Below are 24,557 nucleotides of genomic sequence, written 5' to 3'. Positions count from 1 at the left end.
CTTCTTCTCCCTAGGACAAATTATTTTTAGGTGATTGATGCTTCTTCGACAAATTATTTTTAGGTGATTGATGCTTCTTTTTAGTTGATAAACACTGGTGATTGATGCTTTTTCTCCCTAGGACAAATTTTTAGTTGATAAACACTGGCGATTGATGCTTCTTCTCCCTAGGACAAATTTTTAGTTGATAAACAAAAAACACTGGCAAACAATGGTGATTGATGCTTCTTCTCCCTAGGACAAATTTTTAGTTGATAAACACTGGCGATTGATGCTTCTTCTCCCTAGGACAAATTTTTAGTTGATAAACACTGGCGATTGATGCTTCTTCTCCCTAGGACAAATTTTTAGTTGATAAACAAAAAACACTGGCGATTGATGCTTCTTCTCCCTAGGACAAATTTTTAGTTGATAAACACACACTGGTGATGATTGATGCTTCTTGTCCTAGGCGATTGATGCTTCTTCTCCCTAGGACAAATTTTTAGTTGATAAACAAAAAACACTGGCGATTGATGCTTCTTCTCCCTAGGACAAAGTTTTAGTTGATAAACACACACTGGTGATGATTGATGCTTCTTCTCCCTAGGACAAATTTTTAGTTGATAAACAAAAAACACTGGCGATTGATGCTTCTTCTCCCTAGGACAAAGTTTTAGTTGATAAACACACACTGGTGATGATTGATGCTTCTTCTCCCTAGGAAAAATTTTTAGTTGATAAACAAAAAACACTGGCGATTGATGCTTCTTCTCCCTAGGACAAAGTTTTAGTTGATAAACACACACTGGTGATGATTGATGCTTCTTCTCCCTAGGACAAATTTTTAGTTGATAAACAAAAAACACTGGCGATTGATGCTTCTTCTCCCTAGGACAAATTTTTAGTTGATAAACACACACTGGTGATGATTGATGCTTCTTCTCCCTAGGACAAATTTTTAGTTGATAAACACTGGTGATGCTCTTCTCCCTAGGTCAAATTTTTAGTTGATAAACACTGGTGATGCTTCTTCTCCCTAGGACAAATTTTTAGTTGATAAACACTGTTTATGCTTCTTCTCCATAGGACAAATTTTTAAGTTAACCACAAGGTCGAAGGTTCAAGCCCACCTTGATGTGAATAAAGCACACCTTATAATCGTGTTTATTGCTTCTTCTATCAAACACTGGTGATGCTTCTTCTCCCTAGGACAAATTTTTAGTTGATGGTGATGCTTCTTCTCCCTAGGACAAATTTTTAGTTGATGGTGATGCTTCTTCTCCTGCTTCTTCTCCCTAGGACAAATTTTTAGTTGATAAAAACTGTGATGCTTCTTCTCCTGCTTCTTCTCCCTAGGACAAATTTTTAGTTGATAAACACTGGTGATGCTTCTTTTTTAGTTGATAAACACTAGTGATACTTCATTTTAGTTGATTAAGACTGGTGACAAATTTTTAGTTGATAAAGACTGGTGACAAATTTTTAGTTGCATCTCTCCGCATCTCTCCTTCTTCTCCCTAGGAGACAAACAAATTTTTAGTTGCATCTCTCCTTCTTCTCCCTAGGAGACAAACAAATTTTTAGTTGCATCTCTCCTTCTTCTCCATAGTAGACAAACAAATTTTTAGTTGCATCTCTCCTTCTCCCCAGGAGACAAACAAATTTTTAGTTGCATCTCTCCTTCTCCCCAGGAGACAAACAAATTTTTAGTTGCATCTCTCCTTGCATCATCTTCTCCGAAATGCTTAAATTTTTAGTTGCATCTCTCCTTGCATCATCTTCTCCGAAATGCTTGAATTTTTAGTTGCATCTCTCCTTCTTCTCCCGAGGAGACAAACAAATCTCTCAAATGCTTCTTTTTTAGTTGATAAAGACTATTTTTAGTTGCATCTCTCCTTCTTCTCCCCAGGAGACAAACAAATTTTTAGCAACTGAACCTAATTCCTTTGGGAGGCCCTCGCGTCCCCGCTCCTTAATGCATCTCTCCTTGCATCATCTTCTCCGAAATGCCTAAATTTTTAGTTGCATCTCTCCTTCTTCTCCTTAGGAGACAAACAAATCTCTTAAATGCTTCTTTTTTAGTTGATAAAGACTGGTGACAAATCTTTAGTTGCATCTCTCCGCATCTCTCCTTCTTCTCCCTGGGAGACAAACAAATTTTTAGTTGCATCTAACAAATTTTTAGTTGCATCTCTCCCTGCATCATCTTCTCTGAAATTTTTAGTTGCATCTCTCCGCATCTCTCCTTCTAGGCAAACAAATTTTTAGTTTAGTTCTCCCTGGTAAGTTCAACTGATATCCATGATGGTATAAAGTTACAAATTTTTAGTTGCATCTCTCCTTCTTCTCCCTAGGAGACAAAAGACTGGTGACAATCTTCTCCCTAGGAGACAAACAAATCTCTGAAATGCTTCTCTATCTCTGAAATGCTTCTCTCCCTCTCTGAAATGCTTCTCTCCTTCTTCTCCCTAGGAGACAAACAAATCTCTGAAATGCTTCTTTTTTAGTTGATAAAGACCGGTGACAATCTTCTCCCTAGGAGACAAACAAATATCTGAAATGCTTCTTTTTTAGTTGATAAAGACTGGTGACAATGTTCTCCAACAACAATCTTCTCCCTAGGAGACAAACAAATCTCTGAAATGCTTCTTTTTTAGTTGATAAAGACCGGTGACAATATCTTCTCCCTAGGAGACAAACAAATCTCTGAAATGCTTGCGCTTCTTTTTTAGTTGCATCTCTCCGCACTGTTGCGCTTCTTTTTTAGTTGATAAAGATTGGTGCGCTTCTTTTTTAGTTGATAAAGACTGGTGAGACTGGTGCGCTTCTTTTTTAGTTGATAAAGACTGGTGCGCTTCTTTTTTAGTTGATAAAGACTGGTGCGCTTCTTTTTTAGTTGATAAAGACTGGTGCGCTTCTTTTTTAGTTGATAAAGACTGGTGCGCTAAGACTGGTGCGCTTCTTTTTTAGTTGATAAAGACGGGTGCGCTTCTTTTTTAGTTGATAAAGACGGGTGCGCTTCTTTTTTAGTTGATAAAGACTGGTGCTTTTCGAAATTTTTAGTTGATAAAGACTGGTGCTTTTCGAAATTTTTAGTTGCATCTCTACTTTTCTCCCTAGGAGAGACAAACTACAAAGTTCCAGTTCCATTTACATACTAAACATACAAAGTTCCAGTTCCATTTACATACTAAACATACAAAGTTCCAGTTCCATTTCTTAACTTTGAAAAGTTGAAATGTGATATCCATGATGGGACAAAGTGTACAAAGTTTCATTCTTTTGACCCACAAAGTTCCAGTTCCATTTCTTAACTTTGAAAAGTTGAAATGTGATATCCATGATGGTACAAAGTGTTCCATTTCTTAACTTTGAAAAGTTGAAATGTGATATCCATGATGGTACAAAGTGTACAAAGTTTGCATCTCTACTTTTCTCCCTAGGAGAGACAAACTACAAAGTTCCAGTTCCATTTACATACTAAACATACAAAGTTCCAGTTCCATTTCTTAACTTTGAAAAGTTGAAATGTGATATCCATGATGGTACAAAGTGTACAAAGTTTCATTCTTTTGACCCACAAAGTTCCAGTTCCATTTCTTAACTTTGAAAAGTTGAAATGTGATATCCATGATGGTACAAAGTGTACAAAGTTTCATTCTTTTGACCCATCACATCAATCACATAATGGTAGTAGATATTATCCACTTTGGATCGCGTTTTGCCTAACAATAATATGGATGTCAGAAGTGGGATTTGATTCCACGGCCTCCATTTCTTAACTTTGAAAAGTTGAAATGTGATATCCATGAGATGGTACAAAGTTTCATTCTTTTGACCCATCACATCAATCACATAATGGTTAATATGGATGTCAGAAGTGGGATTTGAACCCACGCCGGTTAATATGGATGTCAGAAGTGGGATTTGAACCCACGCCCTCTTACGAGGACCAAAACTTGAGTCTGGCGCCTTAGACCACTCGACCATCCTAACTGCTTATTGTGCATTCCAGGATTGGTTTGAGAGGGGATTTAGCATTCTGTATATGTGTGTGTAAACGTCTCCCTAGTAGACGCATTTTACAACTGTGAGGCTGACGACGATACGTAACGGATTAAAATAGATAATATCTACTAGCTGTTGGAGAGAGGAAGGAAACAATCTTAATAAGGGTGCGAAAACCTCTCCCTAATAGGCGCGTTTTAAAACTGTGAGGCTCATACCAATACCCAATGACAAAAATGGACAATGTCTGCTAGCAGTGACCTTGGACTTTTACAAATGACATCAGAGCTAGTCACTAGGCGATGTGCCAGTGAGGACACTTAGCCCTCAGAAGAGATCAATAGTGAGATCCCACATCGATTAGAGAGGTGAAGAAACATTTCTTATAAGAATCTGAAAACCTCTCCCTAGTGGATGTGGTTTAAAACCGTGAGAGAGATAACGAGACGCAACGAACGAAAGTAGACAATATCAACTAATAGTGGTCTTGGATTGCAACAAAATGATTGGTTGGAATAGCTCAGTTGGTTAGAGCATGTGGTTGTTAACCATAAGGTTGGAGGTTCAAGCCCACCTTCTAGCATGTGATTGTCTTGTGTACGAGAACTAACCAAAATCATGTTTTGACACTTTTAAAAAACACCGGTGAGTTCAATTTATATTCTTTCAACCCAAGCCCATCATCACATAATGGTTCTTCGGCTCACGTTTTGCCTAACAATAATATGGATGTTAGAAGTGGGATTTGAACCCACGCCCTCTTATGAGGACCAAAACTTGAGTCTTGCGCCTTAGAGCACTCAACCATCCTAACTACTTGCACAAAATCCATCGAATATCGACTCTTAGCCGTTGGATATCCTCCCAAGTTGGATATATTCTAGAACACTTATTGATTATCACATCCAACGACTAGGATTCAAAACCAAGGTCGGTAGCTCATTGATTGGAGATGATATTTCCGACCGATTTTACAAAAAATCTAACCTCCAATTCACAACGATTCTGGAGCTCTCAATGTTGGTTGAAGCTTCCCCTGTAAAGTTTGAAGTTGGGGAATAGTTTGGAACAAGAATCGAGCAAGTTCGAGCTCCAAATCGTAGGCAATAAGCATTTAGATTTTAGGTCTCCTACTCTCGGGTTTCTTCCAAATTAGAGAGCAATTCCCAACTATTTCCTTTCAAACCTATTCTTATAGTTTGTAAACATGATTACCCATAAGTTCTATGAAGGAATAGAGTGCTGAAAGTGCCTAGAAATCATTCCCCCAATCCAATCCGCCATTAAAGAGCTTTAAGGAAAACTAAAATATCCGATCCGAGGATACACAAGAATTCATCGAGTTAGGACGATCCCAGTAACTTTCTACACCTTCAAGGAATGTTTCTATAGAAGGCCTCAAAGAGAAATAACCTTAGGAACGTGCTCAATTGAAGAAAATCTATTTTGGTCTCAAATTGGGGGTAAGTTTCGAATTCTTATCTACGGTCCCTTTTCCTTCAAATTAAGAATTTCTTTAGATTCGAAAGATGAATTTGAGTAACTTTGATGAAGGAATCGAGTGCTGAAACGTTGTAGAACAAGCTACCCAAGAGATCGATTTTTTGGCATTTCGCTAACTTGCAGACTGAGGATTATTCTCCAAAATTGGGGACACACACTCAACTTGGTTCCTCCAAACTAATTCATGTTGCTTTTGGAAAGAATAAGGAAGAGGTTTCGTGAAGAAATCGAGCCTTGAAAATCCCTAGAATCGGATACTCAATAAGAAATCCTCTGTTTTCGCTTCGGCAAGAAATCATATTTTGGACGAACTTTGGAAGCGAATATCTTAGGCTACAATCTAGGAGAATGTATGAAATCATTCCTAGCTCTTCCTTATAATACCGTCTTTAAGTTTCATGAAGAAATTGAGGGGAGAAACTGTTGGGTTTTATGTCCTAAAACTCATAGTTTGTAAACAAAAACATATTCTATTTTCAATAAAGTTATTATTGATGTTTATTCAATAAAGATTGTTATTGAATAAAGTAAATTTTACGATCATTAATCAAAACCCAATAAACGAAGAACACTCTGGCTATAGTATGATTACTTGAACTATATGTAGAGACATAAGAGTAGATCAAGTTCAAGTTTATAGTCAAAATGATCTATAGTACAGGGATAAGGCTGAGTACCTTATTCTGGGGACACTATAGATGCGGCCTACTTTTATATATAATATAAACAATGTGATCACTAAATTGTACATGTGGAAACATGTGAGTGGGGGCGTCCTATGCAATGAGTGTTGCATAAGATCGAACCATGAAGAAAATCACTCTCACTTTATAATGTCGTTTACTGTTGTGACTGATTTTTTCATTCGATGACCTAAGTAACTCGATCTTAATCCTGAGCTAACTATGAACTCCTGTTTATTCGAAATTATCCTTAGATTTGCATGGGTGAGAGTGGCCCGAAATTATCCTTAGATTTGCATGGGTGAGAGTGGCCCGAGTTCGCCGATTCAATCAGCCTCCCATTTAAGGGGTAAGACTGGGTGAATAGCTGGGAACATAGGGTGCAAGATGGACTTCACTCCTACCCACTTTTAGGGATAGTAGAGAGGTTGTTCCCTTAAATACTGACTCTAGGTCTTGAACAAGGGACCCTACCCTCTCATTGGCCTGAGAGAGATTTGGTTTACTGGTTGGACCACAAACCAATTGTTCATTAGAGGATCAGTGGAACATAAGGAACAAGGAGTAACTTCAGGGGTAAAACGGTAAATTGACCCAGCTCTAGTTACGAACAACCTGTGAAGGATTGACTTACTAATCATGGTTATATCAAATGGACAGAACTATATCTATAGTGAGAGGGTGCAGCTATTAGGCTATAGTGGAGTGTTCTAGTAGTTAACGAATGTTGGTAACAAGGTTAATGAGTTTAGCCGGTTAATCTCGGATCGTTGGAGCCCATGATTTATAGGCCCATTAGGTCCCCCTACTAGCTCATATCGGACTAAAGCATACAATAGTATGACCAGTGAGTTCGAAGTGTTCAAATTCAAATTAGGGAATATGCGCTAAATATATACGATATATGTAACCACATTTTTTTGTTTTATTTAGGAATTAAACAAAAAGTGAGAATCAGAGATATTTATTTAAATAAGATTTAGATATTTTAATCAAAGTGTGTCGGAATTGATTGGGATTGACATTTGAATTAATGTTAAATATTAATTAAATTGTTTAATTAATCGTTTAATATTACTTTAATTTGAAATTAATTATTTAAACTAAATATTGAAGTAAAATGGAGAAAGTCAAAATGTTGACTTCACTTCATGGAAAAATTTATGTTTGAGTTAGTGAAATATTGAGTGTCAAAATTTGGTTTAACCAAACTTGCATGCTTGTCAAATAAACCCGACAAATTTGAGTGAAATTTTGTGTGTCAAAATTTGGTTAACTCAAACTTTATGCTTGCCACATAATCCCACACATTTGAGTGGAATCTTGAGTGTCAAAATTTGGTAATCTCAAAATTGCATGAACATGTCCATGTGACTCTATAAATAGAGTGATCAAGGTAAATGGAAAGTTTCTTTAAAAAACCTTGAGAAAAACCTCACAAACTCTCTGTTCACATATACTAAATCCTTTCCAAGTTTAGTCACTCACCAGATTCCATAGTCCCCGTCCCCGTTCTAAGGTCAGAGAATAGTAGGGAAGACATTAGTGATGGTTCGAAACCGGTTCGTGAGGAAAAAGGAATTTGAACTGTAAAAGGTTAGTACTCAAACTCCTTGAATTTTAATGCATATGAACATGCTAGCTAATTTACTATAATTGATGTACTTAGAGTGCCTAAAATCCAAATTGCTTCCGCATCTGTTATAACAACACCATCAAATGATGTGACTCTATTATGATCTGCCGGCTTGATGTGACTTTAGCAATGATGTGGGTTTAGTATGAATCTGCTGGCTTGACTCTATTATGAATCTGCTAGCTTAATGACGTGGCTGTGGCTTAATGATGTGGCTCTATTATGAATCTCTTAATGATGTGGCTTTAGTATGAATCTGGCTTAATGATGTGGCTCTATTATGAATTTGTTGGCTGGCTCAATTGCGAATGTGCTGGCTTAATGATGTGGAATTAATTGAACTGTTGGGTATGGGAGAAGAAGAAAGGGAAGAAGAAGAAAGAGGCCAGTGATGGAAGGAATGAACCATTAATCCTTTGAACAGACTAAATATTAACACGCCTAACATCCTAACCTTAAAACAATAGGAAATGTTGTATCAAATCTGAAGAACATAAAAGGGAAAATTATAACGAGTCTAAAAACCTAAACTACTATAACCTTTGAACAGAATAAATATTAACAAGCCTAACATCCTAAACCTAAAACAATATGGAAAGTCGTATCAAATTTGAAGAACACAAAAGTGAAAATGATATCAAGTCTAAAAACCTAAAAACCTAGAAAGCAAAATGTTCTAACAAGTAACTTGAACAGCGAGTCGCTTACGTTTCTTGCAACCAGTTGATCCAAGATTCTATTCTAAAACATCAATGGAGCATTCCCTTTGTCCAAGACATGCCTGTAATTTCAATCAAAATTCAAACAAATTCATTACAAAAAAACCCAAAATCCAGAGTGTCATCCATTTAACAAAAAGAGATTTATACCTTCTTGATGACTGATAAGGCAGTGGAGGACTCGCAGGAACCCTTCTGGAAATTGTCACAACTGCCATGGGGTTCCCAAAGCTCACAAAATTGATATTAGAGATGGTTCGATCATGGCACGATAGCTCCAACGTGCTTCTTGCATAAGGCATTGCACATACCTTTTTCATCCTCGTTGTTTGGATATCTATATCCAATGGCGTCCCACCAAACTCTTCAAATAAAATCAGTGTATTTTCTTTCCCATAATTCATGTAAGATCTTGGGATATGGTACCTGAAAGTTAAAAAAAAACCAGACATTCACTTACGCTAAAAGTTATAGGATGTTTAATAGAGAGTTCAAAATCTAAGAACTCCTCAAGAATATACCATCTTTGAGTAGGCTTTCCACAATTAGTAGCCCCACGGAAGTCACAATTTGAAGAGAAGTCATTCTCATTAGAAAAATAACTTGGCCAATACCTTCCAATGCTGAGTCCATTAACCCAAGCATGACCCTTCCCCATGTCCATCAAATCCACTATTACTACTTCACTTCCGCTCGGAGTTTGGAAAGTGGACTATACCAAACAACCAATCATAAACTTACGAACATTTCAAATCATTATACTAACAAGAACACTTCAAAATTAGAAACGATTCAGTACCTTATACCAAACAAAATTCTGATTCAATGGGAGATTGCCATAGTTCCAGGGCTCCCTTAATTGATAATTGAGATTGAAAAATTCAGACTTTTCACCATCCAAACCAACCTTGTAATGTCATTCACTTGACAAATTCCTTATTGTTTCTCCATCAACAATCAATTCAACTAGGCAATGAACTCCTGCGTCAATATTCTCAAAGTGCGCTCCATAATTCTGTTCATCAATTCAAAATCTCAGGTTGGCATGGAAGAGTTGGAGAAGGATAGTTCATGGAAGAGTTTGAGAAGGATAGTTTTCAAATTCCATTCAAATTTTCATGTACTTACAAGCAATCCAATGCGGCACTTAGTAGAGAAATTTGGTTGAATCCATACAATAGATCACTTATTTTCTTCTCAAATACGAAACTATATTTGTTCTTTTGAGCATGTTGTGATCCTGGAGTTGAATTATGAAGCAAATTGTCATGTCATTTGATGAACATAAATGATCTAAGAGTAGTGAGTTTACCAATATGTCTCCCGTTCAAGAATGCATGAAGTATGTGGCCGTTCAAGAATGCATGAAGTATGTGGCCATTGGTCTTAACACAAAGTTTTACATTCTTGCCAAAAAGGTGGATCAGATCTAGTAAGATGGAAGCGGAAGGTAGGATTAGTCTAATCAGTATGATTAAGATTAATGAAGAGGGATTAAAGAAAAGATAAAGAGTAAATTTACCTAGTAATGTACCACAAGTAATCACTGGAATCATCTATGAGAACCTTTTTGTCAAGAAGGCGATTGGCAGTCATCGGACATCCAGAAACTTCACCTTCACGTGATACGAATTCTATTTTTTCGTTTCTCCATTGCCATTGCAATGGCTCTTTGAAGTTTGCCACCTAGTTTGAAACCTTCTCCCTTATTGTTTCTTGAGTGTTCACCTAGTATTCATAGAAATGATATTAGAGATCATTATTAAGGGTAGAGATGAATGTCAGTGAATGAGATATTGACCTCAGCAGTGTTGTAAACTTCAGTTTTGCAATCAGGAAGAATGCTTACTGACCAACCACGAACTTTGTAGGTTCTGTTTCCATAGGTGATATCTTTGTCACCATTTTTTGCATTTTCAAAGAAACAACTTGATTCCCCTTGTAGGTGTAACTTGTTGCCTGTTACAAATGTTGTAAGTGACAATTAGATTAGAGATGTCCATTTAAGTTACAAGAATCTACCTCAAATGGAAGGAGAAATTTTCGTTTAAATGGAGAATGGGGAAGGGAGTTGGAAAGCTTCCCTATCCCGTATGTCTATTTCACCTATGGGAACCAGCCTCAAATAGAGGGTAAAATTCTCGTTTAAACGGAGAATGGAGACGAGAGTGAGAAAGCTTCGCTCTCCCTCTCCCGTCTTTCGCTCACCAAATGACATATATAGGGATGGAGAGAAAGATACTTACTATTGTCAAGTGGTCCTATTCAGTGTGATTGACATCACCATAGGTCAAAACTTCCTCCATAGACTTTACAAGATCATGAAGTTGCTTCAAATGTCCCCACTTTGGCCGGGCCATATTCCCTAACTAAACACAACTCATCATCACTAAACTCAACACACCAGATATCATACTCAAATTACGATCGGGATCAAAATCTAAACAAGTCGAGAATGTACCATATTCATCGGAGAGTTGCGTTGTAGTCATACGATGTGGTGATATAAGGACCTCCCGAAGTTCTACCAAAGTTCGTTCCACCATGATACTTTTGAAGGAACAAAATATAAGAATTTGCAAAAGAAAAACTTGTTATATGATAGCCGTAGGTGTGTACCATGTAGTAATTTTGCAGGATTCCACCATATTGGAAGAAACTTCCCACAGCAAATGCAAGATCCTCAGCGGTTCTCAATGGATCTCTTGAATCCCAAGCTTTGAACCTAATTATTTTAGGGTAAAAAACTTCATTTTCTTAAAATAAATCATTAAATTAATTAAATAAAAAAATTAAATACGAGCCATCCAATTCTCAATCCACATCTTAGGAATCCACATCTTAGGACTGTTTTTGCTATTGGGTTTGAACTGGTCACAGTAAAATAAATTCATACTATAGGCTTAGGAGCATTATCCTCTTGACACATGATCCAAGGAATGCTGACATTGTAAGAAAGTGCCAAATCAGCACACCACTTCACATATTCATTTCCAGCTTGTCCATATGATCTTTTTAAGTTTCCATATTCATTTCAATCTATTAAAAAAATTAATTAATGAAAAATAAAATAAAATTTGGGCAATATGATGGGTCCTCCTTAAAAATAATAATTTATTAAAAAAAAGAGTAATATCTATATGTAAATTATTTGTCCTTGTTGAAGCTCGTGAGCATTCCAAAACACAGGAGTGCTAGGAGGATAATGGATTGAACCGGTAGAAAATAAAAAAATTTGTTATGGAGGGCTTGAACATCTAACCTTCTGGTGTTAACCACATGCTCTAACCAACTAAGTTATTCCAAGCAATCATTTGTTACAATCCAAGCCCACCACAAGTTCATATTGTCCACTTTTGTTCATTACGTATCGCCGTCAGCCTCACGGTTTTTAAACCGCATGTACTAGGAAGAGGTTTTCAAACCCTCATAAGAAATGTTTCTTCCCCTCTCCAATAGATGTGGGATCTCACAATCTTCTTTCTGAAGGCCTAGCGTTCTCACTAGCACATCATCTGGTGACCAGCTCTAATATCATTTGTAAAAGTCTAAGCTCACTACCAGTAGACATTGTTCATTTTCGCCCATTAGGTATTTCTATTGGTCTCACAGTTTTAAAACGTGCCTAGTAGGAAGAGGTTTCCGTACCCTTATAAGGATTGTTTCATTCCTCTCTCCAACAGCTAGCGGATATTGTCTATTTTAGTCCGTTACGTATCGCTGTTAGCCTCACAGTTTTAAAACGTGTCTACTAGAGAGACGTTTACACGCCCTTGTAAGGAATGTTTCATTCCCCTCTCAAACCAATGTGATATCTAACAATAAGTAGTTAGGATGGCTGAGTGGTCTAAAGTGCTAGACTCAAGTTTTGGTTCTGGTAAGAGTGTGTGGTTTCATATCCCACTTCTGACAACTCATATTATTGTGAACTAATTTTTGCAATGCGGATCTACTAGATGATGTGTGTCATCTCTAGGTTTGCATTGTCAGAATAGTGAATAGGTTGGTGCACTACTAGGAAAGGGAATAGGAATGACAGCTATCACTACAGTTTAAATGGTTCTTAGGGTATCTAGGCAGTTTAAATCACATCTCATATTTCTACGTCGCTCAGGACTAGCTTTTTAAGGCTAATCCAATTCATGGGAACACAAAGGTCTCAGGACTAGCTTTTTAAGGCTAATCCAATTCATGGGAGCACAAAGGTCTACGTAACTAATTGTCGCTCACGATCGTAGAATGCTGGGTCTACTAAAAATATAGTGACCTAAGTCATGTGAAACAAGCCTAGCTCTTGTGCCCTATTCTAAACTAGCCTAGCTCTTTCCTATTTTTTAATGACATTGGGTGACAAAATTTGGTGTCGAAGGGAGATTGCTACTTTTTGGATTTCCTAAAAAAAACTATATAAAATGGATTTTTGAAACAATCATAAAGATTAAAAATGGAAAGAATGTGAAATGTGAATTAAAATTTTTAATAGTATTTTTTACTTTTTATATTGTTCTCGAGTTCTTAGGAATTTGCAAAGCATTTTTTCTTTCTATCTCATTTTGAAATTCAGTCTTTAAGACTCTCAATAAAATCTCACTTAAAAAAAAAATTAGAAAAATTAATTCCCATTAGAATTTTAGTCTTACAAAAATGATTTTAGGTTATTTTTATTTCTAAAAAGTACTCCATAAAATTCTACCGGTAGAGTCAATGATTTTTCTTGATTATTATCTCAATAAATTCATCTAGATGAGCACTATACTTTTGGTGAAGGCATCAAATAAGGATAGAATCGAGCTTGAAGATATGAAAAATGGAAATTGAAGGAAAGTGACACCTGAGACATCCATTTGTGAAAATGGAGGTTGAATAACAAGTGTTGTTGGTTGAATTGAATCGGACCCGTTGGATTACTTTTATCTATTTTGATTCACTTTAACATCTTTGTTTTACAATTTTTTGAGTTAAATGCAACTATTATAATTTTTTATTTTAGAAACTAATGGGAAGATTTTGAAAAATTTAAAAGAGGAAAATAGCTTGAAAAAAACTTAGATTGCGTAACTATTTGGATTTCTCCATTTAAGTATTGCTTATAGATTAAATACGTTTATGAATTGATATTTAATTTACATCTTATATGGTTGAATTGACCAATTTAACGTGTTAAAGCATGTTTAATTGCAAAGATTTTTGTATAAAGTTCATTGAAGTTTATGTTTGTGAAAATTCATTTATTTAAGTATGATAGTAACTATTAGCATATAGAACTATCCTAAACTAAGAGGGTTCATGTAATGATACTTGATATATAGTTGAACTAATTGATATTAATTTGATAAAGTACATTAGTGCTTGTAAGTAAGTGAAATATCAATGTATGATTGAATGATAGCATGAGATCCCACATCGTTAGAGAAGGGAACAAAGCTGTAAGGACCGGGTTGACTCGATGACTCTAAAAGATGGGTCAATTTTTCGCAAAATAAAACAAAGGAATTTAAAATATTATATTTACATTATATCAAAATAAAGTTTATACATAAGTATTTAAAACACAAAATAAGGAACATACACAAAATATTTTAAGACAAAAGGGTTGAGGACGACGGGTGAGATTAGTCTATGGCACCTGCTCCCGATCTCGACTAGCTTCTTATTACCTGAAAAAAAAAATGGAGAGTAAGGAATGAGTACAAAAACTTAGTAAGTAGCCTACTTGTAGGCTCTTAGTCGTGTCCTTGATATGCTAGGGTACCACATTCTTTGTTCTTGTCTTGTTTTTGTTCTTATTCTTGTTCTTGTGGTAAGTACATAGGCACTCTACTTCTTGTTCTTTACTTGGGGTTCTTATCATGATCTATCTGGAGGACCTTGGTCCCTAGATTTTGAAACCTTGGTTATCCTTTAAAGGCCTTAGTACCATGGTTCTTAGTTTTTGTCCTTAGAACTAGGATCTTGATCAATGTTCTAGCCCTTGATCTTTCTCTTATTCTTGGTACTTTCTTGGTTCTTGATTCGTTCTCCAAGACACTCCCCCTAGGATTTACGGCACTAGCCATGCACTTGACAATCCTGTGTCCAAGGCTTCATGCGTTCCAAGCGACACAGCGTTAACCTATGTCCAAGGCTTCATGCGTTCCAAGCGACACAGCCTTAACCTACGTCCAAGGCTTCATGTGTTCCAAGCGACGTAGTCTTAACCCGCATCTTAGGGCTTGCTCTTTGATACGGTCTTCTAACCTATGCCCAAGGCTTCATGTGTTCCAAGTGACATAGTCTGAAAACCTACATCCAAGGCATCTTACGTTCCAAGCGATGTAGTCTAATTTTACATCAAGGGCTTGCCCTATAATACATTCTGAATACCTACGCTCAAGGCTTCATGCGTTCCAAGCAGTGTAGTCTAAGTCATGAGCATGTTGTACCATGGGAGGTCTTAGGAGGTTCTTGATTCTTGGTTAAGGTAACTTACTCTCTTCTTGTTCCTCCGTGGCCCTAGACTACTCCCCATGATAGACCATAAAGGTCACATGGTTGGTGCATACATGAACATGGCATCCTGCAAATCTTTTGGGTACCCATAATATGGTGCAGGGCATCTCATCTAGGTGAAGGAAACTTGAGGCCAAACATGACATCCGGAAAAGAAAACATGGTGCAGGGCATCCCACCTAGAAGAGGAATTCTTGAGCCTTAGAAAGCACCGCTTGGTGGGAGGTCATGGTGACTTTGTACATGATTAGAGTATTACCTAGCATTCTTGAGTTTCTGAGTTTGGGGACCTTGATCCCTCGTCCTTGAGTGGTACCTAGTAAAGCTTGTGTGGTGTTGTTCTTGATTCTCAATCTTGTAAGTTTTTAAGGTCTATAATTCCTTGAGGCGTAAGTTGTAACTTTCATTTGTAACCATATGAACCCATCTTAGCGTGAGTAATTCTAGAAGGTCATAGATTCCTAGGAGTTCTTTAGAGGGTTCTAGAAGAGTCTTGATTCTTGTGGTGTTTCTTGGGTCCTGACTTGGTTTAGGTTCCAAACTTGCTCCAATCAACTTGAAATCTCAAACATATCTTCATGTCCTTAAGAATAGACCTTATAAGAAGTATCAAATCATTTGGAGCACGTATAGACCTTGAATTATCATAAGTAGTCCTATGGGCATTTTGGTCATTTTACCCCTAATTCTTGGTTTTGCTACTTAACAAGTTCCAATAGTTTTCAAACTTCACCACATCATCAAGCATCATAAAATAAGATCTACTTCAGAGTTTCATAGTATTTGGAAGTCATCTAGGTCATGAACCGTAGGTAGATATCCTTAAGGGCATTATGGTCATTTTGCACCGTTTCTTGGTTTACCTACTTATCCTTAATGACTATCAAATTTCATATATAACCTCAACATGCTATCATATGCTAATCATTAAAGTTTCATAGCACCAAAGTTATTTTAGTGTTACCTAATTCTCGAGCAATTTGATAAGTTTAGGACCTTAACTCACGGTTATTTGAGTTTTTCTTTCATATATCCTTAATTCATACTTGGTTTAGGGTTCATATGGAAATCCAAGTAATTCCTACAAGTATTTCTTAACAAAAAATCAAAGGTGGCTACTTACCTCATCATTGACGTTTGGGACCTCCGTTCTTGAGCTTCTGGTATCCGAATTACCTCAAATTTCCTTACACAGACTCCTTATTGTGTCTAGTTTCTGGAACCATAAAGATTTTTGTGAGAACTGGTCTGGAAGAGAGTTAAAATTGAGAAAGACCGAGAGAATATCGAGTTTTTGGTTGACATGGCCAGTTCAACGGAACCGGCACGTCATTGTCTTCTTCCTCCAAACAGGAAGAAGACGCGCGTGACATATAGCACCCCAGTCTGAAACTCACCCTGCATAGCTCTGATCACGTCATTGTTCCCTCAATTTCTTCATCAAACTTAAAGATGGTCTTATAAGGAAGAACTAGGAATTGATTTCATAAATTCTCGTGGATTGTAGCCTAAGATATTCGCTTCCAAAGTTCATCCAAAATATGATTTCTCGCCGAAACAAAAACAGAGGATTTCTTATTGGGTATCTGATTCTAGGGGTTTTCACGGCTCGATTTCTTCACGAAACCTCTTCTTATTCTTTCCTCAAACAACATGAATTGGTTTGTAGGAACGAAGTTGAGTGTGTGTCCCCAATTTTTGAGAATCGTCCTCGATCTACAAGTTAGCCGAAATGCCAGAAAATCGATCTCTTGGGTAGCATATTCTATGACGTTTTAGCTCTCGATTCCTTCATCAAAGTTACTCAACTTCTTCCTCTGAAGCTAAAGGAATCCTTAATTTGAAGGAAAAGGGACCGTAGATAGGAATTCGAAACTTACTCCTAATTTGAGCCCAAAACGGATTTTCTTCAATTGGGCACGTTCCTGAGGTTATTTCTCTTCATGGTCTTCTATGGAAACATTCCTTGAAGATACAGAAACTTATTGGGATCGCCCTTGCTCAACAAATTCTTGTGTATCCTCGGATTGGAATTTTGAATTTTCCTTGAAGCTCTTTAATGGCGGATAGGATTGGGGGAATGGTTTTTAGGCACTTTCAACACTCTATTCCTTCATAGAACTTGTAGGTAATCTTGTTTAGAAACTATAGGAACAAGTTTGAAAGGAAATGGTGGGAACTTGCTTTCAAATTTGGAAAAAACCTGAGAATAAGAAACCCAAAATCTAAATGCTTATTGCCAACGATTGGGAGCTTGACCTTTCTCGATTCTTGTTTCAAACTATTCCCCAACTTCAAACTTTATAGGAAAAGCTTAAACCGACATTGAGAGCTCAGAATAGTTGTGAATTGGAGGTTGGATTTTTTAGAAAATCCATCGGAAATATCATCTCAGATCAGCGAGCTACCGACCTTGGTTTTGAATCCTAGCCGTTGGATGTGATGATCTATGAGTGTTCTAGAATATATCCAATTTGGAAGGAGATGCAACGACTAAGAGTCGATATTCGATGGATTTTGTGCAGGTGGTCATTGTTGATAATCTGATTCTTGCCAGAATGGCAGTTTCATAATTATCAATACCTTGAAGGGTAAATTAAAGTATCCTAGCTATGATTCATGGTTATAGACTTCGTAACCAAGTTATAATGTAGGTTCTTTTAAGGGTTAGTTAAATAATCTTTAATATGAATTTGTCTCGAAGGGCAAGAGATCACGTAGTATCATGTAGCTGATAAAGGCACTAGATCACTTCCCATATGATTATATTGATAGGTTAAATACATGTTATTCGTAAAGGGTAACAGTTATTGTTAATGTATAGTATACATATTTGTATTAAAAGAGTTTGTTGAGTTAGGGACGTGCCCTAGGTGCATGTTATATCCAGTGGTATTAAGTAGTTATACAAAAACATCTCATAGCATTTTTAGGGCCTTCAAGACTAACATTTCTATATGATTTCTGTTGTTCCTTCCTTCTAATGGGTTTTGAATATAAAAAATATTTTTTTAGTCTAATCTAAATAAATATTATGAAATGAATACAACAAATAAGAGTATCGTTCTTGTCTCAATTTTTTTAATGTTGTTCGAACAAAAATTGAATGTGTATTAATATGTTAATATTTGGTACATAGAGTCGCTATTTGACAAACCGTCTATCTTCTATATTTTTATATATAGAAAACATCTCATCTTATAGAGATAGAATTTATTACCTCCAAGAAGTTCCTTATCTTATTCATTGATCTCCGTAGTTAAGAAGTTCCTTCGAGCTATTCCCGTAAGATTCATGCAAATTGTTACCTCCATCGAGCAGTTCGACGACCTTAAGAACATGTTCGTTGAGAAAGTTTTTGTTCGTCTTAAGGTCCATGAGGAGACAATTTTTGGTTATGAATACAAAAAGGAGGAGAAACACCTCTTACTCACATATGTGTAGTGGCTCGCACAGACGAAAAGGAATGATGTGGTTGACTCTTATTTTTCAAGTACGAGGAGATGTTGGTAGCCATAACAAGAAAAAGAAAGGTCGTGGGCGTGGTCGTAGACATGGATGCGGACGTGGTGGCAAAGGAGGTCGTGACAATAGCTCACAAACCCACAATAATTTCAACCTTTAGAAGGACAATAGTATGATCAAGTGTTACTCTTGTAGAAAATATGGGCACTATGCAGTAGAGTGCCGCAAAAAGAAGCGCAATGTGGAAGGAAACCTCACACTCACCAGGATCAAGAGGCTGCATTGATGTTAGTCAAGAAGATGCCTAACCTGTTGATTCTCAACGAAGAGAAGGTTATGGTGAACCTTCTCACAAAAGGAGAAGACCGAGTGGCGACCAACATGTGATACCTTGACAATGGAGCAAGCAACCACTTGACCGGAGATCAAATAAAGTTCAAGGAGCTTGATGAGAAGTTATTGGAAATGTGAAGTTTGGCGATGGATCAATTGTACTGATCCAAGGCAAAGGATCCATCTTGTTCCAATGCAAGAATGGTGACCAATGTTTACTGACCAAGGTATACTATATCCCAAACTTGAAGAGTAACATTATCAGTCTTGGTAAGAGGATGGAAGGAGGAAGCAGAGTGGAGTTAGCTAGCTCGTCCCTCAAGACGTTCGACAGAAATGGAACCTTGTTGATGAAGGTAAAACAATCGCATAACCGCTTGTACAGGATAGTATTGTAGACCAGCTAGCCCACCTCTCTACTGATAAAACTTGCAGAACCAGCTTGGCTATTACATGCAAGACTTCGGCATGTGAAGTTTCAGACGCTCAAAATAATGGGAGAGAAGAAGATGGCTACGGGGATATCCAAGATCATACATCCAAACAAGCTATGTGAACGTTGCCTAGTCTCTAAACAAGCAAGACCCTTGTTTCCAACTCAAACAAGTTTCCGTGCTGAGTGACCACTTCAACTAGTTCATGCAGATTTGTGTTGTTTGATCACCCCATCATCATTGGGGCTAATAAGTATTTTCTTTTACTTGTCGACGATTATAGTCGTTAGATGTGGGTGTACATGCTCAAAGAAAAAGGAGAATCTATGTTCAAGAAATTCAAAAGATTCGTTGAAAATGGGTATGATCACAAGTTGAAAACCTTGCGCATTAACCGAGATGGCGAGTTCTTATCTCTGAACTTCTCAAATTTTTGCAAGGAGGAAGGTATCAAACATCAACTCACTGCTTTGTACACTCTAAAACAAGACGGTGTAGTCTACCGAAGAAATCGCATCATAATGAACACTGCAAGAAGCTTACTCAAGAGCATGCAAGTCCTAGCATTTTTTTGGGGCAAGAAAATACGACATGCGGTTTATCTTCTAAATCATTTACTGCCAAAGGCGCTGGACACTTGCATCCCCTACGAAGCATAGTTCGACAAGACACCTCACTTCGAGTACCTAAGATTCTTTAGTTGTACAACATATGTTAAGACTGCAAAACCATATATAAAAAAGCAACAGAAGCCAAAAGATGGTGTACTTGGTGTAGAGGATGGAACCAAGGCCCATAGGTTATATGATCCGCGACATGAGAAAATTCATTGAAGTAGAGATGTCGTATTCGAAGAAGAGAAGAAGTGGGATTGGTGCAGCATTGCCGATAACAAGTAGACTGTTACAGAGTTCATTACTCTAGAAGAAGAGGGAGACGCAACAGGCCTAGAAAGTGCCCCTAAAGTAACACCAACAAATCCACACATGTCATCATCGGTGACATCTACTGTCTTTTGACTGAGCAGCTCACCGTCGGTGAGAACAAGAAGAAAATAACAGAAAGCGCAAGAGAACGAAAACCTTGGATTTTGTTGTTGCTAAAAACCAGTACATTTGTTCCTCATTTGATTGCAATATTTAAATAAAAAATTTAGACTAAAAATGGCAGAAGTGGCCAATTGAATTTGCACCCCTCTACCCTCTGAAAATGGCCGAAGTGGCCAACTGAATTTTCGCCGCTCCACTGGATGTGGGCAAGTTCTTTGCACAGGCTTTATTTAACAATCTCCTTCTAAAACATGTGGTATATCTACCTTATTGTTTGAACACGATCTTTGAGCGTAGTTCCTCAAATTTCACCCGCGTCAAAGACTTGATGAGGATGTCTCCAAGTTGTTCGTTTGTTCAGATGTCAATCTTGATAAGCCCCCAATCTTCACACTCCCAGATGTAGTGGAATCTGATCTCTATGTGCTTGCTCCAGTCGTGCAAAACTGGGTTTTTGATCAGGAAGATCATAGCCTTGTTGTCCATGTACAGTATTGGTGGATTGCCTTCTCTTCCGATCAGCTCCTCCACCAGCCGCACATGCCAAACCCCCTATGTGGCCGCCGTTCAAGCGGCGATGTACTCTGCTTCGCAAGAAGACAGAGAAACTACCTTCTATTTAGTTGATTGTCAGCAGATCATGTCGCCTGAGAGTTAGTAAATCATCCCATTGATTCTCTTATGAATCATCGATGTCATCGGCCATGTCACTATCATTGTGGCCGACCATCTCAAGCTTCTTCCTTCCTCTCCCTGCACAGTATCTCACACCCTAGCCTCTGGTTCTGGCCACATAACGTAAGATGCGCTTGATAGCTACAAGATCCTCCTCCCTTGGTGCGTCCATAAACCTACTCACGTATCTAATGGAATAGGCGAGGTTAAGGTGTGTGTTTACCAGATAGCACAGACTCTCGACGATGCTGCGATAATTTGTGGTGTCGACCGCCGGCGTAGTGCTGGCTTTCCTTAGCTAGAGTTGGCTTTCCTTGTAAAGTTACTATCTGCCAGCCCACCTATGTCTAGTAGCTTCGTCGCGTACACATCTTGACAGATGGTGATGCCGGTAGTACTTTGTTTCACTTCGATGCCGAGGTAGTAGCTGAGCGCGCCGAGGTCGCTCATCTTGAAGATCTTTGACATCTTCCTCTTGAATCTTCCAAGAACTTCCATGTCACCTCCAGTGATTATGAGATCATCGACGTACACTCCCACGATCAGCCGCTGCTCACCGTGGTCGCACGTCTACATCCCATGCTCAGAGGCACAACACTTGAACTTGAGCGATAACAGGGTACTGTCGAGCTTCTTGTTCCAGGCTCGTGGTGTTAGGGGTGTACATTCAACCCGGCAACCCGACAACCCAGACCAACCCAACCCAAACTACAAGGGTTGGGTTGGGTTAGATTAGCATTTCGAGTAGGGTTGGGTTCATTTTTCTGAATCCGAACTGAATCAGTTCGGTTTCGGGTTCGTGGGTAAAACCCTCGGGTTGACCAGAGCCAAATGCAAATATATAAAATATATAAAAAAAAAAATTCCATATTGGATTTGCCAGATGCAAATATATTTCAATACATTTTATGTTTCTTTTTTCCTTTTATATATATATTTCAATACATTTTATGTTTCTTTTTTCCTTTTATATATATATTTCAATGATCCATTTATATATATATATATTTCAATACATTTTATTTTGTTATACATCTTATTTCGTTAACAAGTAATTTTATTTTGGATTCTAATGTATTTATTTTCTATTTGTTATAATGTTACTATGTCACAATTTATGTATATATATTTTATTTTTTTAATAGTCGAGGACTCTCTATCTTCATCAAGATCACGTATAAGTAAGCATATATCAATTAAAACATTTTTATATATTTTTTTTATATACAATATCTCTAAATTAATCATTTTTGTTGTTTATTTAATTTCATGATATATCCTTATATCTTTTTTTACTTTAACCAATTTTCAAGAATGCGATATTTAGCGGTTTTTAGTTTTATGACAATATTGAACTATGTTAATATGCTACAATTTTTGCTCGTTGTTTTTTATTGAATTTTTTTTTTTTTTAATAATTATAGATTGATTTGTGTTTGTTTTTGAACTTTTAGTATATTTTATCTAATATTGTATGCGAATAATTATGAATTGTGGATAAATAAAACTTAAAAAAGAAATTTGATAACCCAACCCGAACCCAACCCGAAAATAGAGGGTTGGGTTGGGTTGGGTTGTAAAAAATTTTGGGTTGGGTTGGGTTACCAATCCAACCAACCCGAACTTTTGGGTTGGGTCAAAAAAATCGCTCAACCCAACCCAACCTGGACCATGTACACCCCTACGTGGTGCTCGTAGAAGTTGGTAGAGCGCCTTGTGCAAGTGCAGTACCTTATCGAGGTTTTCGTTATCGATGAAGCCAGGTGGTTGTCAGACGTAGATGGTCTCCTTCAGCTCTCCGTTGAGGAAAACGGACTTCACGTTCTTTTGGTGGACCTCCCAAGAGTGATGTCTCGCGATCGCCATGCAACAGGCAGGTGAAATCCATCCAACCTTGCCACTAGCGCCAACACCTCTTCGAAGTCCACCCCTTACATCTGCACGTAGCCCTTCGCCACCAGACGGGTCTTGTGCTTTACAATTTCTCCCTCTTCGTTACGCTTCAGCTTGAACACCCAGTTGAGACCTATGGCTCGATGTCCTGGCGGCATATCCTCCAGACTCCACATCTTGTTGTCAGTGATGGACGTCATCTCTTCCTACATTGCCTTCAGCCAGCGCAGGTTCTTCTCTGCTTTGGCCAAAGAGTTTGTTTCATTCGCGCTGATAACATGCAATTCGACACCTCTTCTTCGAGCTCGCGCGCCGCCAGTCCCGGTGGTTCACCTTCTCCTAGTAGGTCTTCAATAATCTGGTACCTGGCCACCAGAACATCATCATGATCGGCATCCAGCATCAAATCCGCAGTATGCGGTGTTGCGAACTCCACTGGTTCAGGGGGCACATCAGGAGTTGCGGCCAGTGTTGGTGTAGGCGTGCCAGTGCAGCTGTTGGCGGCAGTGAGAGTGCCCGGTGCTGCCCTCCTCCTTTTTTGGCTCGATGACGAAGTACTCCACTGTGAATTGTTCGGGGTTCTGATTCGCCTCGACCACATCGTTCTACTATCAAAAGGAGTTCTCGTCTAAGACAACGTCGCGCGACACGTGAGCTCGTTCTCCTATAGGATCATAGAGCCTTTATGTCTTGCTCCCAGGTTCGTAGCCGATAAAGACGACTTTTAGCCCCCTGGAATTGAGCTTGGCAAGGTGGGCATGCTTGATCTTCATGTACGCGGCGTAGTTGAGCCTCACGGAACAACGAAATTGAGTCGATGACGTGTTGAAGTCCAGCCGAGAATCGTTGAATCAGCTGTCGGGTCACAAACTCTGGTTCTCGGGTCGCATGTATGGGTTGTGTGACATTAAACCAAAACAAATGGTTTTGTGTTTGGGTCGTAATTTCTAGGCGGATTGGAGTGGGCTGCAGATTGGGCTTTGAACTTGTGGGCTGAGGATGGAGCCGTGGGTTTGAAACATGAATCCGAATCTGAATAACTGGCCCGTCAACCCATCTTCTTCACCCGAAAATAGATAAAAAAAAATCCTTGTGATTCCCTTCTCTTTTTTCTGGTGAGAATACTAATGATTCTGATGACATTCTTTCATGCCTCCACAAGGGTTTGCCTCTGGAGGTGAGTACTTTTAACCCCAAAAATCAACATCGAATACAAAGATCTTTGCGAAGTAGAAACCCACGATTTTCTTCTCAAAACCCTTTCTATTTTCTTTCTCGATCTCGATTGAAAAATACAGAAAAACAAAACGATCGAATGACGGTTGGGAGGTTTGAGAATAAAGAAATTTAAAGAGTTTGGGGAATAGGTTTGAATATGAAATAAATGCCTAGCTGAAAATATTTTTTTTCTGGCAAGATTAAATGCTATTTTTTTCTCCAAATTGAATGGTTATAATCATAACTTCTCATAAAAACTCTGATCCGCTTGGTTCCTTCACCAAAATCGTAGAGCTTTATTCCGTCTATAAAAATACATTTTTCTTATAATTTTAAATCAATTACATACAAATAGACGATTGCATATTCACAACTCCACTGGTACTCCAACTTTTCGCTTGAATCTTTTCAAAGTTTCTTCATAAAACTTGCTTAGCATCACTTCTAGATCAACATATCAAAAAACTCTC

General features: G+C 37.9%; 1 non-coding gene and 1 pseudogene across 1 annotated transcript; both read right to left on the bottom strand.

Moving 5' to 3' along the window:
• Window positions 1–3,894: 3,894 nt before the first annotated feature.
• TRNAL-CAA (transfer RNA leucine (anticodon CAA)) lies at window positions 3,895–3,978 on the bottom strand. The gene has a single exon. It is a non-coding gene; the product is annotated as a tRNA-Leu (tRNA).
• A 4,570-nt stretch (window positions 3,979–8,548) lies between these two features.
• LOC147789000 (beta-galactosidase-like) lies at window positions 8,549–11,565 on the bottom strand (annotated as a pseudogene).
• Window positions 11,566–24,557: the final 12,992 nt, after the last annotated feature.

The sequence above is a fragment of the Cucurbita pepo genome, chromosome 16 (genome assembly GCF_057944985.1).
Source record: "Cucurbita pepo subsp. pepo isolate OVF chromosome 16, ASM5794498v1, whole genome shotgun sequence".
In the NCBI taxonomy this organism is placed as follows: domain Eukaryota; kingdom Viridiplantae; phylum Streptophyta; class Magnoliopsida; order Cucurbitales; family Cucurbitaceae; genus Cucurbita; species Cucurbita pepo.
The sequence above is the reverse complement of the archived record's forward strand: the minus strand, read 5'-3'. Positions and strand labels throughout refer to the sequence as shown.